The sequence below is a fragment of the Macaca thibetana genome, chromosome 5 (assembly GCF_024542745.1).
Source record: "Macaca thibetana thibetana isolate TM-01 chromosome 5, ASM2454274v1, whole genome shotgun sequence".
Lineage (NCBI taxonomy): Eukaryota > Metazoa > Chordata > Mammalia > Primates > Cercopithecidae > Macaca > Macaca thibetana.
In genome coordinates this window covers 28,923,167-28,941,012 of record NC_065582.1, presented here as the reverse complement: position 1 = coordinate 28,941,012, position 17,846 = coordinate 28,923,167, and positions in this window count along the sequence as shown.

Genomic DNA, 17,846 nt, shown 5'->3' with positions numbered 1-17,846 from the left:
CTGAGGGAAATATGCAAAAATTTAACAGTGACTTTAGCTGAGTAGAAGAAAAGTGGTTGATTGTACTTTCCTTATTTATGTTTTTTTCCTATGTTCAAAAACATCTAAAGACAATTATTATCTTCCTAATCAGAAAATTAATGAAGAAAATTAATGTAATAATATTTATTCATTTGTGAATTTGACTATATTTGAATATCTGATTTAAAATCATAAAGAAGGGCTTTCTATAAGCTTATTTTGATTCATTTTAATGCATTCATTGTATTTTTATAAAATTACTTGCTTCCCACAAAATATATATTAATGATCCTGATATATGCATAATGGTTATTTTGTGCATAAGGAATATGTCATGCCACTGACATGACACAATTTTAAGAGTTGTTAATTAATAACTACACACAAGTGTATGCCAATAAATCAGAATTCTATATTTGAAATGAAAAAAATACTCCAGTTTAATATACATTTTAGCCCATTTCTCAAATGCTCTTTTGCATTTTTCTTCTGCCTTAAATTTTCTTTAGGCCAAGAAAATTGTGCTAAAACCTGGGTTGAGTTCATAACAACGAAGCTTGTGATTCTGAGTTCATCCGGAAAACCATGTTTGGAAATGGCCATCATGAAAGCATTGAAAGGCTGAGCATGCAAATAATTGAATTGCAAGCATATACCACAAATCACACACACACACACACACAATGCATAGAGAGAAAATATTTAGGTAATAATAATAAAATGAGAAGGTACATTTAAATTCCAGGAGAGACTGTAATAATCTCTATGGCATATCAGTTTCTTTAGTAGATAAGGGTCACATACTATCACTATTCATTTTAAATAATAATTTTATCCTGAATACTCATATGAAACATGCTCAATCAGACACTGATTTCTTATTAATACCTCACAGTCAATATCAAGTGTGAAGTGTGTAACTCCCAACCCCCGCCGCTTACCCTAGTTACACACTGATGACTTGACCCAAAGAGCCAAGTCAATGACCCTAGAGGACTAGCAGGCTACTCTTTAAGAGTAAGAAATAAAATATATTTTCTTTGCTTATAAGAGGATAGATGTAATTCTTCCTTTTCTTGCCTGAAAGGGTTTCCTCCTTACTGTAGTTCTTGGATTTGCTAATGTCTCTTCAGGAGCACCTTGGGAGCTTACTCTAGAGACTTTGTCTGGCACTGGAACCAATTTGCCCTCTCAAAGAGATAAGAGGAGTTTTATTATTCTTTAGGATCTGAGCAATTATCTGAAGCAATGATTACAGACCTAATTCTGGTGGTTACGTGAAGAATCTCAGGAGGCTGAGACTTTTACCCGAGCCTTGAAAAATCCGAGAACCTTTAATTTCTTACAACTATATTACTTATATCTATCTCATTTAATTCACCAGAATCGTCTCTTTCAAATTCACTGCTTTTGAACTTTTCCAGTAATTTAGGTCATTTGTCCACTTCAAAGTCATGTTATCTGAATTTGTCTCTTTACTTCATTGACACTTCATATAGTCCTCATACTTCCCCTGAATACCCTAGTTCGCTCTAGGGTATTGACAAGTTTTAGGTACAATGACAAAATACACAGATGGGATTGTGTTGATTGCTTCACTTCAAAAAACCCACACCTTTCTTCTTATTTTTTATGATTTTAAGATTGATCAGTGTGCTCAGGAGGTGACAGTGAATGGTTTCAACTACGAATAATCATTGTCTGAGTCAAGTATTCATTAGAGTTTGCAGCTGGTTACTTGACTAATTATGTTGTTTCTTCCGCAGTTATCAGCTATACACACACATGCAGGTATACATAAAATGAAAAAGTTTCTAAGGTCATTTTTTCCTCGGAAATTCATGGCAATGTTTGTGAGTGCCCTGGTTACTGCGGTGAGTGCCTGTAATAGCATCTAGAAGTGGTAGTAGGTGGAGGCAGCACTGATGAAGATCCAGAGAAAACAAGCAGAATTCACACTGTCTTTCTTCTCCTACTGTTTTCTCCCTGTGCTGCCAGTGACTCCTTTCCCATTCTGCTGCCCTTAGCCTTCAAATATCAATGAAAGAGAAGTTTCCATACCTTTTTGTTTTATTTTCATAGTTTCCTCTGCTATTTCTTGTATGCCATGATGTGTTCTTCTATAGAACTTTCAGAATTGACCTTTTTGAAGAAAGCCGTAAACTTGTGCTGAGTCTCTGAGAAATAAGGAATTTCAAATAACATAAGAAAATATATTACTTAGGTTACACAGCCACTAACGTTTGGGAAAGTCAAATCAGACTGATGAGTGGACCATCTGACAGATATTCTAAGAGAGAAAATAGACTTAACAGTCAAAATTTAATTATTTGTGTTTTTGACACTTGACTGTGACAGGTACGTATAAAAATGTATTTTTTTTTTGATTTTTTAAATATAGGGATGGGAATGAGATATGCAATTGATCATAATTGAAGCCGATTCCACAAGAGTAGGGACGCATAAACCAAAGAGAGAAAAAATGAGTGAAGAACACAATCTCTGGTGGCCCTTATATCAGGGAGGAGGAAATGAAGCCAAGAGAGAATAATCATGAGGCACGAAAATGTGAGGATATGTAAAAACTGCTGGTATGTTGTTGCAGTTGTGACTCAGATTAAGAAGTAATGATATTCTGAATAACATTCAAGTTAGATTATATCCTTAATTACACGAACAGATTTGAAATTAATTCACTTGGAAAAAAAACTAGTAACAATAAACTATTATGACCAAATTTACAAAATACTATTAAATAGCTAATCATGTAGGCATAGTTATCTAAACATGTAGCACATTTTCAGTACAAAATTAACATCTCAAGGGAATGCTATTCAATGATAATATAGCATAGTATTTCAAAGCCTTCACATATACTCAATTTGAAAGTATAGATAACTACATTCACTAAGAAATACTGTTAGATGTTACTAATTAGCAAGTTATTTTGACAGGTTTTATGCTACCAACTGTTTTGGGACACTCTTTGCTTTATGCTCCAGAAACTATTTAGCATGATGAATTCAAATAGTACCCTGAACTTGCATATTTTTTATTCCCTTTAAAGTACGTCTCATGAACTAAAAGCAGTGGGTATCTTGTACAATCTAATCCATTTTTAAGTTTCCTGTCAGCTTTGTTTTTCTAGAAGTGGTGAGAAAATATACTACATATAGTTAATATACTTCTCTTCAAGTTTTGTAAAAAACATCATAAAACTCCTAGTATTTAAGCTCAGTGTTTTTAAAAGTACACTGACTCTTTTAAGTCATTGGGGGAACATTTAGTGCAGTAGAGCAGTAATTCAATGAATTTCAGGCACTAGTGACTTAATGTAGTTAGTACAGTGTAATTTACACTCAGGGAGTAGTTTATACACCTGGAAGGATCTAAGCCATTGCCTACTTAATTGACATGATTTTTTAAAGAGAGATGGAGCACCCTAATATTTACATGAAAAGAAAATTGGGATGAAATTACCTCTTCAAGGTCAGAGAAAAAATTAATTACTGAAGTAAGACTTGTAATTTTGTTCTCATTCTCAGTATTCTACTTTGAAAATCCTGGTAGTATCATTATCGTGATGTGAACCTATTTGAGTATAACTATGGACTGTGTTTAGGAAGTGCTTTCAAAGGACTTAGGTTAATGTTGTATACAGCCCTAAAGTTACACAGTGTGTTTGCTGTCTATGTAAGGGTCAAATGATAAAGTCCACAAGTTATGCAAATATCACAGTCAAGTTAACCTTGAACAAAGTCTTTGAGACCTGCCACTAAAGACGTGCCACTAGTATGATTCCTCTCAGGAATCCAACATAGTCATTTAGTTTTTTCATATTAAAATATGTTTTTCTTCTCTTGAACACAATCTCTGGTACACTCATGAGATGTAATATCAATCTTTTTAGTGGCATCTCTCAAAAAGATTGTTTTATACCAGGTGAAAAACTGGGCTTAATTTTAGGAACTGTGAAAACACTAGCATCATCCTCAGTGTGGTGTGTTCCAACTCTGACATTCAAGGAGAACTACAATCAAATGAGGGTAAAGAGGTTTCAAATATCTTATTTAATATGCATAAAATGTAATCGCCCATTTAAATTCATCTCTATATTTGCCTCTTGACACATACACATGTGCACACACAAATGTGCATACACACATACATTCCTAAGATAAATAGATGAAAGCACATAATGACTTCCATGTATAATTAACTCCACTATGATACTATATGACAATACTCAGGATGCGAAATTGAGTACACCATAATTATTGAAAATAAGACTAACATAAAACTTTAAACCCCCAAACAACAAATAAAACTATAAATTCTGCTTTAACTTAAGATGTAAAAAAAACATGAGAATGTCAGTCCTTTTACAACAAAGAGAAAAAGACAAAAATATCTTCAAAATAATAATATTTTCTGAGCCAAAGGTTGATGATTGCAAGGATAGCATTTGAACTAAATTTCAAGATCTGACAAGCCCCTCCAAATACACATGGGCCAAATAAAATGTCTTATTTTTGTCAGAGTGGTACCAAACTTTGTCATAAAAACTAAAAAGAAAATAGCTGAAGTTTTCCGTATTCTTAAAACCTGAGCATCCAGGCATGGTGGCTCTTGCTTGTCATCCCAGCACTTTGGAAGGCTGAGGCAGGCGTTTCGTTTGAGGCCAGAAGTTTTAAACCAGGGCAACATGTTGAAAACCCACTTCTAAAAAAAAAAAAAAAAAAAAAAAAAAAAATAGCTGGATGTCGTGGCAGACGTACATCTGAAGTAACAGTTACCCAGGAGGCTGACATGGGAGGATCAACTGAGCCCCAGAGGTTGAGGCTGCAGTGAGCTGAGACTGTGCCACTGTATTCCAGCTGGGGTGGCAGTTTGACCCTGTCTCGAAAACACACGCAAAAAACAAACAAATAAAAATCTGCGCATGAGTTGTAGAGACAGTATGGAATGCCCAGCAGTCACAGGCACACCTGGAGCCCACACTCACTCAGTAGCTCTTTCCTACAGGTCTTGATGATGGTAGTAGTCACCAAAAAAGGCCAAGAACAAAGCAGGCAGCTTGAGAAAGCCACCTTTTGTGGTACACTGAAACAACTGTCTGCTCCTCAGGCTCTTCTCATACAGCGGTAAAACTAAAAGCCACTTTGAGAGAAACATAAAATATTAGTGGTCTGGATCTCTGACAAAGATACACAGCTGCTGAGGGAAGGGCAGTGGAAGAGCTACCTGCTCCTAGAGATGGGGAAGAAAACATCCCTGCGCCACCACAAGCGTTTCAACAAATAACAGCAAGTAAGCTACTTCCCATGGAAGAAGGGACAGAAAACCCTATTTCCAGGCAAACGTTCATTGGGGGAGAATTTAAAGCAAAACTTACCTGATCCAATGAAAGATGTAGTGAAATTAATCAGATCCAGGATCCTGCATTATGTAAATCAGAAGTCCTTTATCTCTAGAGGGAGGGCAGGACATTCTGTCCCACAGAAGATGTTCATAAACACAAGGAAATATAATACCCCAGGGTTCTGGAGAATGAACAGGATCATTGACAAAGTCCCAGTCTCAACATCAGGCACACAGAACCTTCCAGAACCTGAGTTGGAGAAGGCAAATCAGAACATTAATTCACCCAACAACAAGCTTCATGCTAGATAACAAGAAATAACAGGATGCTACTGAGGAAAAGAAAAATGCATAAGAACACAGAGGCAAATTTCCTTGATTTTAGACCCCCACAGAGATTATAAAATAGCACCAGAAATTCCCAGATGTTAGATCTGTCAGAAAGGCATTTTAGTTTATGTAGGTATGATGAAGATGTTAAAGGATCTAGTGAAAAACTTGGAAACAGATGGACATTTGGGTTGATTCCAGGTCTTTGCTATTGTGAATAGTGCCGCAATGAACATACGTGTGCATGTGTCTTTATAGCAGCATGATTTATAATCCTTTGGGTATATACCCAGTAATGGGATGGCTGGGTCATATGGTACATCTAGTTCTAGATCCTTGAGGAATCGCCATACTGTTTTCCATAATGGTTGAACTAGTTTACAATCCCACCAACAGTGTAAAAGTGTTCCTATTTCTCCACATCCTCTCCAGCACCTGTTGTTTCCTGACTTTTTAATGATTGCCATTCCAACTGGTGTGAGATGGTATCTCATTGTGGTTTTGATTTGCATTTCTCTGATGGCCAGTGATGATGAGCATTTTTTCATGTGTCTGTTGGCTGTATGAATGTCTTCTTTTGAGAAATGTCTGTTCATATCCTTTGCCCACTTTTTGATGGGGTTGTTTGTTTTTTTCTTGTAAATTTGTTTGAGTTCTTTGTAGATTCTGGATATTAGCCCTTTGTCAGATGAGTAGTTTGCAAAAATTTTCTCCCATTCTGTAGTTTGCCTGTTCACTCTGATGGTAGTTTCTTTTGCTGTGCAGAAGCTTTTTAGTTTAATGAGCTCCCATTTGTCAATTTTGGCTTTTGCTGCCGTTGCTTTTGGTGTTTTAGACATGAAGTCTTTGCCCATGCCTATGTCCTGAATGGTACTACCTAGGTTTTCCTCTAGGGTTTTAATGGTATTAGGTCTAACATTTAAGTCTCTAATCCATCTTGAATTAATTTTCGTATAAGGAGTAAGGAAAGGATCCAGTTTCAGCTTTCTACTTATGGCTAGCCAATTATCCCAGCACCATTTATTAAATAGGGAATCCTTTCCCCATTTCTTGTTTCTCTCAGGTTTGTCAAAGATCAGATGGCTGTAGATGTGTGGTATTATTTCTGAGGACTCTGTTCTGTTCCATTGGTCTATATCTCTGTTTTGGTACCAGTACCATGCTGTTTTGGTTACTGTAGCCTTGTAGTATAGTTTGAAGTCAGGTAGCGTGATGCCTCCAGCTTTGTTCTTTTGATTTAGGATTGTCTTGGAGATGCGGGCTCTTTTTTGGTTCCATATGAACTTTAAAGCAGTTCTTTCCAATTCTGTGAAGAAACTCATTGGTAGCTTGATGGGGATGGCATTGAATCTATAAATAACCTTGGGCAGTATGGCCATTTTTATGATATTGATTCTTCCTATCCATGAGCCTGGTATGTTCTTCCATTTGTTTGTGTCCTCTTTTATTTCACTGAGCAGTGGTTTGTAGTTCTCCTTGAAGAGGTCCTTTACATCCCTTGTAAGTTGGATTCCTAGGTATTTTATTCTCTTTGAAGCAATTGTGAATGGAAGTTCAAGACTGGATTAAAAAAATGTGGCACATATACACCATGGAATACTATGCAGCCATAAAAAAGGATGAGTTTGTGTCCTTTGTAGGGACATGGATGCACTGGAAACCATCATTCTTAGCAAACTATCACAAGAACAGAAAACCAAACCACGCATGTTCTCACTCATAGGTGGGAACTGAACAATGAGATCACTTGGACTTGGGAAGGGGGACATCACAGGCCAGGGCCTATTAAGCGGAGGGGGGAGGGGGGAGGGATTGCATTGGGAGTTATACCTGATGTAAATGACGAGTAGTTGGGTGCTGATGAGTTGATGGGTGCAGCACAGCAACATGGCACAAGTATACATATGTAACAAACCTGCACGTTATGCACATGTACCCTAGAACTTAAAGTATAATAATAATTAAAAAAAAAAAAAAAAAGAAAGGAGTAGGGGCTGGGCACGGTGGCTCACGTCTGTAATCCCACCACTTTGGGAGGCTGAAGCAAGCGGATCACGAGGTCAGGAGTTCGAGACCAGCCTGGCCAATATGGTGAAACCTTGTTTCTACTAAAAATACAAAAATTAGCCGGGTGTGGTGGCGTGTGCCTGTAGTCCCAGCTACTCGGGAGGCTGAGGCAGAAGAATCGCTTGAACCCGGAAGGCGGAGGTTGCAGTGAGCCGAGATTGTGCCACTGCACTCCAGCCTGGGTGACAGAGCTTCTGTTTCAAAAAAAAAAAAAAAAAAAAAAAAAAAAAGAAAAAAAGAAAAAGAAAGGAGTGGGAAGCAAAGAAACTTCTGCACTCAGTTGTCCACAAGATGTACTGTTTATACAGTTGCAATGAAATTTTCTTTACTCAGGGGTAAATGCATTTTGCATACTTCTATATTTTAAAATTATTTTTGCCCCCATTTTGTCAATTGCTAATGCCAAGCACCTCCTAATTTTATTAATACTCATCAATTTTAACAGTGGAACTGACCAGATATAGTTTATTAAAATATGTTCATTATAAACAATTTTACCTCAGTTTTATAAAAACTGTAAATACATCAAAAACTGTTACAGTGTCATGAGATTGCAAATATTGCCTTATAAAATTATAAAGAAGTCAAATTGTTTAGTAAAAACTATGAAATATCTTAAAAAAAAAAGAAAAACTTGGAAACAGACATGGACAGACGGGAAATTTCAGTGAGACATTGGAATCTCTAACATAAAGGGCTAAATATGAAATCTAGATAATATACTCTATTACACAAAAATCTAGAGGGTATCACAGAAAAATAATGCCTTCAAGAGTTTATAAACAGACTAAAATCCAAAAATGAAATAATAAATCAATAGAAATTAATAGGTCAGTAATAATGATAGAAACTCAAAACAAAGATGCAGAAGAATGAATAAAAGAGAAAAGAAAATCTAGGAGCTTTGGGAACATGTTGCATATATTTGGAATGCCAAACAGAGAAGAAAGGAAAGAAGTGTAGAAGAATTATTTGAAGAAATGATGACTATATATTTTTTCAAATTTAATATGAGGCAGCAAACCACAAATGAAAAAGATCCAGTGAACACCAAGCAAATAATAATTTTAAAAAATTACATCTTAGTTGAGTTGCTTAAAACTAAGCATGAAGAAAATATCTTAAAAGCAATTGAAAGGAAAAAGGAAACTACATATACAGAAACAGATATAAGAATATTACAGATTTTTCATGTAAAGTTTTGGAAGCTGGAAGAAGCTTTCTTCTTTAATACACTGAAGAACTTCTTTAATGTACTGAAAGTCAAATTTTTGAATCTAGAATTCTATATTTATCTAAAATATCTTTTTCAAAAGACATAGAAAAATATGGGCTTTCTTCAGAGAACAAAAGCTGAGAGATTCCATTGTTAGTAGACCTGCAATGCAAAGTGACTTAAGCAGTGTGGTTTAGGCCAAAGAAAAAAATGATGCATGATGAAAATGTGACCTATGCAAAGAAATGAATAAAGTTGCATCTGGGGTCAAAATAAGGGAAGATAGAAAATACGATTTATTATATTTCTTATATCTTTAAATGATAATACACTGTCTGAAATAGTAGTGACATATTGTGGAGTTAAAAAACATTTTAATAACACACTTTGGGAGTTATATGTGAAACCAAACCGTATGACAAAAATGTCACAAAGAATGAAGGGTGGAAATGGTAGTACAATGTTTTATACTATAGTTCAAATAGCACAATATTATTTTTAAATAGGCTGTGATATGTTACAGAGATGTAACACAGAGCAAACACTTACAAAATAAAATAAATTAGTTTAAACACTAATCCACTAGTGGAGATAAAATATAGCAATTAAACCAAAAATATGTGGAAGAGAAAGAAAAAAAGAACAGGTAGTATATTTAATCTCAATAGTATTGATAACTAAATTAAATGTTCGTGGATTAAAGACCACTTTTAAGAGGCAAAAGTTGTCAAGTTAGATTAGGCAAATAAAAAAGACCCAGTCCTCAGGAAAACCTTTTTAAATTTTATTTCATGTGTGTATTTTTTATGTATATATTTTCTTTTTTGTCTTGTCTGCCAAAAATGACCAGAAACTAGCCTTCAGCATTATTAAATTCATATATATAACTATGTATATAACTATGTATATTTAACTTTTTTTGAGTTATACATTCAGGGGGATACATGTGCTGGTTTGTAACATGAATAGAGTTTGTATTGGTGAGGTTTAGACTTCTAGTGTGTTCATCATCCTAACATTGAACAGTGTATCCAAGAGGTAAATTTTTAACACAACCCCACTTCCTACCCTTTCTCCTCCCCCTTGTATATTATTTAAATCTTTATGTCCATGTGTACTCATTGTTGAGCACCCCTTTACAAGGGAGAATTTTAGTAAAAGCAACAAGTTGGAATGTATCTGTTATTATAACGATTTTTCCTAGGAGCTGTATCCTTCACTATTATCACTGTGTACAAAATCATAAATGACTTGTTAAAATGCGTATAAAATTAAGAATAAATCCTTCTGCATTTTTTGTCAGTTAAGGCAGATCAAACTCCCTTGAACATAGTAACTGTTCAAAAATGGCTATTATACATCATTAGTCTTGGTTCATATTCAAGGAAACTAAAGTTTAATATGTACGTAATACCTAAGGTCAAACAATAAACATGGTATGACTCTGAACTTCCCTTTTTATTAGACCAAAATGTTATTTTACTTAGGTGGAAGACCAGGTACAGTACAGATTTTAAAACAGAGGCATGATAAAGGTTACAATTTCTAACTTTTTTAAACAAATGTCTTTATTAGGACAAGGTGAACATTTTTACAAGTGCCAATTATTTGTCTTATGCCCATAAATTACTAGAGTTGAACTTCAACAGAGTCATGAGAGTTTTTCTGAAAAATTAACATTTATAAGTAGGAAATAGTATAATACAGAACTTCAAAAATAGGACAGAATACTGTTCCCAGCTGTGATGGTTAATTTTAAATGTCAACTTGACTGGATTAAGGGGTACCTAGAGAATTGGTAAAGCATTGATACTGGGTGTGTCTGTGAGAGTGTTTCTAAGGGAGATTGGCATGTGAATCACTGGATGGATTGGAGATCCACCTTCAGTGTGGGTGGGCACCATGCAATAGACTAGGGGCCCAGCTAGAAAAAAAAAAAAAAAAAAAGCAAAGGAAAGGATTTTTTTTTTCTCCTTGAGCTGGAACACACACTTCTTCTCCTGCCCTTGAATATCATGAACCCAGGCCCTTCAGCCTTCAGACTCCAGAAATTACACTAGAACCACCCTCCATGTTCACTCCCACCCCCTGTGATTTTTAGGCCTTTAGCTTTGGACTGAGAGTTGTACCATTAGCATCCCTTGTTCTAAGGCTTTCTGACTTGGACTGAGCGAAGCCACCAGCATCCCAGAGTCTCCAGCTTGCTGATGGCCTGTTATGGGACTTCTCTGCCACCACAATCATGTGACCCAATTTCCCTAACAAATCCCCTCTCATCTATCTCTGTCCCTATCTATCTATCTATCTATCTATCTATCTATCTATCTATCTGTCTATCTATCTAATCTGTCTGTGTATCCTATTGGTTCTGTGTATCTGAGGAACCCTGACTAATATACAAAAAATGTGTTTTTATAAGTACTATATTAAATTACTGATTTACCTCTCTCAATAACCATCTGCCATTGTTTTGAGAACTAATTTCTTTTACACACTTTTCTATTAATGATAGTCTTGCAGCTATTAAATAAATTTAACGGTAGTAATATTTGACTCTTTTCTATTGAATTAGCCTTCACATAGACTCTTTATCCTTTAAAGTATTCTATTTCCAGGATCTCTAATTAGACATTCCAGTCTATGACCACAGCTTTTAATTGTCTTACATCCTCTCCCACCTCCCCAACACTTAGTGACCTAATGCTGTACCTAAAATGATCTCTGTTCCAAATGTCCTGCTTAACAGAATCTAAAAACATTTATTTGATTCTGATACACTCTGAAAATAAACTCTCTTAATTCATTATAAAACCACTTAAAATGTCATTCTGCACATTCTGATTTCTATTTATCAACTACTATGCAATTTTCAACTCATTGTATTCTAGTTTCTGCTTTGCTACATTATTGAAATTAACTTTCTGAGGGTACTCATTTATTTCTTAATTATTTCTACATTGTCCATGTCTGAAGGCATTGTGAAACAAAGAGAATGTGATGTCACCGATTAATATAGATCTAAATATTGGAGTTATGAAAATAGATAGGTAATCTGTTATAAAAAAAAAAGTTTTTTAAAATGGTGTTTCCAAATGAGTCACTATATAAATAACATTTTAATTACTATTGACCTAAATGTTTTTTATTACTTGTAAGGAGAGAAAAAATAGGTGGCAGTGCAGATTCAATTATCTTTGAGAAGATTCAGAATCAAATGTGTTAAATTTAATTAAAAGGTTAAATAATACATGAATTAAACAAATTCAAAGGTACCTAGAGATGGTTTAGGTCAATTAAATTTTACCTTGGAGAAATATTTGCCAACAGAGGAACTAAGGAATATACAAGTAGTTGCCTCAAATGTGAAAATAAATAGATGAATTATACAGTCATCCCTCAGTATATATGGGGTATTGGTTCCAGGACCCCCACATATACCAAACCTGTGCATACTCAATTCCTAGAGTAAGCCCTGATAAACCTGCATATAAGAAAAGTCTGCCCTCCATGTCTGAGGGTTTCACATCCCACAAATACTGTCATCACATAAGGTAAATAATATCAAATTTAGGTATCGCAACCAGCAAAAAGGTCCCTAAGTGTAGTTGTATGCCCTCAGGGGTGAAAAAGATGATCCACTGGAGAAGTGAAAACATTTATTAGAAATTCTATGCTTTTATGTAGAAATTTAAAAGAAAATAAGTCCAGCATCCTATGTTACAGATATTAGCAATACAAGATACTTAACAGATACACACATCTGTACTTATCTATACCTATATGTACTGATGTCCATATCTATTTATCTAGCAACTAGCTTTCTATAAATATAACTTTAGTTTCTTACTAAACAGTGGTTGTCAATATTGTCTTTATTTATTTTCTCATAAATTTCAGAGTTTTCTTAAAAACTGCAATTTATCTGTGACTGTCACATAGTTATACAGATTATGTTATTACATTGTTTGGAGAAAATTAAGAATGAAACACATGAAGCAAATGAAGACCGCTGCTATAATTTATATACATTATTTCTGTTAGATCATGCCAGGGGAAAAAATTATGATTATGTATTTGAAATAGAGCAATTAAAATTTAATATTAGAAGATAGATTATTTTAAACATTTTCATTCTTTGTAACAATTATGGACCTCTCTTTTAGTATGACATGAAAATCCCATTACTTATTATTGTTATTTTGTGTATGTTTTTAAAGATACATGAAATTTTGCCATAATAACACAAGCATATCAGTTACAAGTGTTTCATACATGTTACTAATGCTGAAAACATTACAAAAATAATATAAAATGATATAAAAGTAGGGGGATCATTTTGTTTAAAATTATTATTGTTATTGACAAATATATAAGGTTTATTGAGACATACAAAGGCAATAGATAAGAAGGTTAATGTAAGTTTAGTCTCATTCTTCACTGTTGAAAGAACTTGGAACCAGTGAGTAATATAATTTCACATATTGTAGATTTAATTAGCCAACTGTATGTTTATGTATTGCAGAGACTTTATGGCACTGAAAAGAATGTTTAAATAACTTAATTCAAATTGAATGCCTGTTGTCCTAAATGTATAGCCTGTCATTTATAATGCACGCCAAGCTGAAGGATGGACAATTCAAAAGTATCATGTGTCTATAATAAGAGATTCAACATGAATCCTCTGAAGTACAGACTGGTGAGGCTCACATATTAGGCAAATAACTTTAATCTATACGTGAGAATAGACCCATGCAGTCAAAAGGAAGCATTCATTAAAAGACAAGGAAATGGGGTTATTGAAATAAAATCACTTCTAGTATTTTTAGCAAGCTCATAGATTTGTTAGCAAGAATTAGAGCATAGTGTGGCAATTCTTATCCAATATCCACTGCCTTTTCTTCTAATCCTTTCTAGGGCGTTCATGTGTCTAGCTAGATAATGATTTACCCAGGTTCCTTGGAGCGAAGCATGGCTATTCTGTTTTAACCAATGAGATATAAGCGGAATGATGCTGCATAATTTTGGGAAGGCATTTGTATGATAAGTTAGGGCTGGGACAACACTGATTGTTCTAAATCAAAGGCAGGGAGAATAAAAGAAGAATATTTTACCAATAACCATGCTGTATAAAAGGTTATATTTGGGTCTATTGATGTTCATATGTTGGTTTTTTCTGTCTTTTCCTAGAAGTAGAATGTATAGAGGTAGCAGACATCGGTACGTTCACAAATCAACACAAATGAGAAAGAAAGCCAACATGCTAAGATTGGTGGAGCAGAAAGACAGAAACTGGTTTATTAAAAGAATTTGTGATAGCAACTGATTCCAGCCTCTGTATAACTATAGTTTATAAAATAAACTATCTGTTTAGCCCACTAAAAGTTTTGTTTCCATTACTTGCAACTGATTATATTCTCGTATATAATTAAAGATTGGTTTGGGAAACATTAATGTATTCAAAGAATATTTAATCTGGTTCCAGCCTTACAATTTCTATATATTCTTATAAAACATGTGCACTGTTTTTTGTTTTCTCTTGTCACTTAATGCCTTATTTATCACTTAAGATTTAGAATAAATGTCATATTCAGTATAAATCTTTTTTTATGTTATGTTCAAAGGCACAAAACATATTTTTATTTTTGGTTGTTCATTGATCACATGTTTGTTTCATGTTTATGATATTACGTTCTAGTTTAGTCTTCTAGAAATTTCTAAAAGAGAATATATTGTATTTACATAAAATTTTGTTACATGCTCATACTATTAAGAAAACATTAAATGAATAAAGGAATGATGCTCTATAATTGTTATAACAAGGAGAGCTTTGGGTTAAATTTTCCTTAACTGTGAATGTGTTTAATTGAAAGTAAGAGTTAGAAAAGCATCTAGAAAAAGTGTGAGATCAAAAGGACAAAGAAAAAAAAATCAACTACTCAAAGGTTCTTACATGATCTATAAATTTTTGTTTAGCAAACAATTCTAAAGCAATAGTCTCACAGGTACTCTTCTCAGAGCATTGCAAATATTAATTTATTCAATTATTATAATAACCTTGTGATATACATACTAATATCACCAATTTTCCAGAAGTCAGGATGAAGGAATGAGAAGGGAGAGAGATAATTTTTGATGTGGCCACTTTATCAGCATGAGTCCATCTACCAGAAATGCTGACTCAATATACTGTTTCTAAGAGTTTAGTTGACTAAAACAAGGGCTCCATGATGGAATTCTCTAGGGAAGCTAGGGTATCAAAAATTACCTCTTTTAATGTAGACAAAAGAATACAATGATTTAGAGATACAGGAATGTTGGATGGGATTCTAATATGATCCTCTCATCCACTGTTAAACATACCCCCAAAGATGGCCTGGCTCATGCTGTTGAGAAAGTTTATGAGGGAAACACTAGCATCCTTGAAAAGCATTGCACTTTCTATCTCCTAACAGCTGGAATCATGTAGGAGAGACTCCATTGATATTCCCTCTTGGATTTTAATGGAAACAATGCATTATCAGATTTGAAGAAGCCAAATAGAAGCCTATAATCTACAGAGATAAATTAGACCTCAGGTTTAAATAACATTTATGTCTGTGATTCAATAATACTGAAGTCCCTATAACTAATATATTCAGGTAGCTCACTAAGGGAACACTTTATTTATGAAGTAACTAGAGGTTTTTCAAGCAGATATATATAGTTTGAACACTATGAAGATCAACAGCCCCTCTTTCAATTTGCAACTATGAATAAGTTTACAGATCCAGCTCCTCTTAAATGGAAGGGAATTTATGTTATCTACAGAAAAAAAAATTCCAATCATACCACAGTAATGCACTTATTGTAAGTTTTATTCCTAACTGTCCCCTAAAGGATGAAGAGAATGTTACCAGGGTAACAGGACTCTAAGGAGAAGGAAGGGAATCAATCTTAGAACTTTCCATACACTGCTCTGATATAATAATTTTTCCTCAGAATATATGGTGCCATTGAGGTCTATTGGTTAGTTTAGAGCTCCTGGGAATCAGGCAATAAGTGCAATTTATCCAAAGAATGCTTTTTTCCTCAATTTTATTGAGGTATGCTTGATGAATACAAATCATATATATTTAACATGCACAACTTGCTGTTTTGATTTGTGTATATATTATGAAATTATTACTGCAACCGAGCTAACATATCTATCACCATAACTATTTTTGCGTGATTGTGTGGTCAGAATGCTTGAGTTCTACCTCAGTGCAAACTTTAAGGATGGAGTTATTACTAACTATAGTCATCACACTGCACATTAGTTCTCTGGAACTAATTCACCTTATAACTGAAAGTTTGTACACCTTGACCAACATTTCCACATTTCCTCTACCTCCCAAGCCATGCTAACCATGATTCAACTCTGTTTCTACCAGTTGAACATTTTTAGATTCCATATGCAAGTATACAAGTGAAATTAGATCATATTTGTCTTTCGGTGTCTGGCTTATTTTACTTAGCATAATGTCCTTTAGGTTCATACATGTTGTTGCAAAAGGCAACTTCCTTTTTAAGCTGACTCATATCCTATTGTATATTATACCACATTTTCTTTATGCATTCATCCACTGATGGGCACTTACATTGTTTTCATATCTTGGGTATCATGAGCAATGCTGCAGTGAACATGGGAGTGCAGATACCTTTTCAAGATAGTAATTTTATTTTTGTTACACATACACCCAGAAGTAGGATTGCTGGATCATATGGTAGTTCTACTTACTTTTTTTAAAGAAGCTTCATGCTGTTTTTCATAATGTCTGTACTAATATACATTCCCATCGATAGTGTGCAAAGGGTCTCTTTTCTTTACATTCTTGCCAACACTTGTTATTTTTTTGACTTTTTGGAAATAGCCACCCTAACACGTATAAGGTAATGGCTTATTGTGGTTTTGATTTGCATTTTGCTGATAGTTAATGATGTTGAGCACCTTTTAATATACCTGTTGGCCACCTGTATGTTTTCCTCACAAATGTCTATTCAGGTCCTTTGCCATTTTTATCCATTGGATTTATTTTTTCTTTGTTAAAGTATATGAGTTCCTTATATATTTTGGATATTATTCTCTTATTAGATATTTGGTTTGAAAACTTTTTTGCATATTTTATAGGCTGCTTTTTAATTTTGTTGATTGTTTTCACTGCTGTGCAGAAATGTCTTTGTTGTCCCACTTTATTTTTGCTTTTGTTGCCTGTGCTTTTGGTGTCATATCCAAAACTGAGGTCTCCAAGTCTAATGTCAAGGATCTTTTCCTCCATGTTTTCTTTGAGCATTTTTACAGTTTTAGGTCTTACGTTTAGGTCTATAATCAATTACGTGTTAATGTCTGTTTATGGTATAAGGGTTCAATTTCATTCTTTGGTGCTTGAAACTTGGTTTTCCTAACTCCATTTATTGAAGAGACTGCCTTCTTTCATTATATATTCTTGGCACCATATTAGTGGAACTTACATGTGTGAGTTTATTTATGGGTTCTCTATTTAGTTGCACTGGTCTATGCTCCTGTATTTATGCCAGTACCATAATGTCTTAATTACTAGATCTTTATAATATAATTGGAAACCAGGAAGTGTGATGCCTCTAGTTTTTTTCTTCTTGCTTAACATTGTTTTAGCTATCCGGAATCTTTTGTGGTGTCATATAAATTATAGGATTTTTTTATATTGTCAAAAATGTCATTGGAATTGTGATGGGTATTGAATTGAATCTGCAAATTGCTTTGGGTAGTATGGACATTTTACGATATTAATTTTTTCCAAACCATGAAAATGGGATGGATTTCTATTTGTTTGTGTCTTCTTCAATGTCTTTC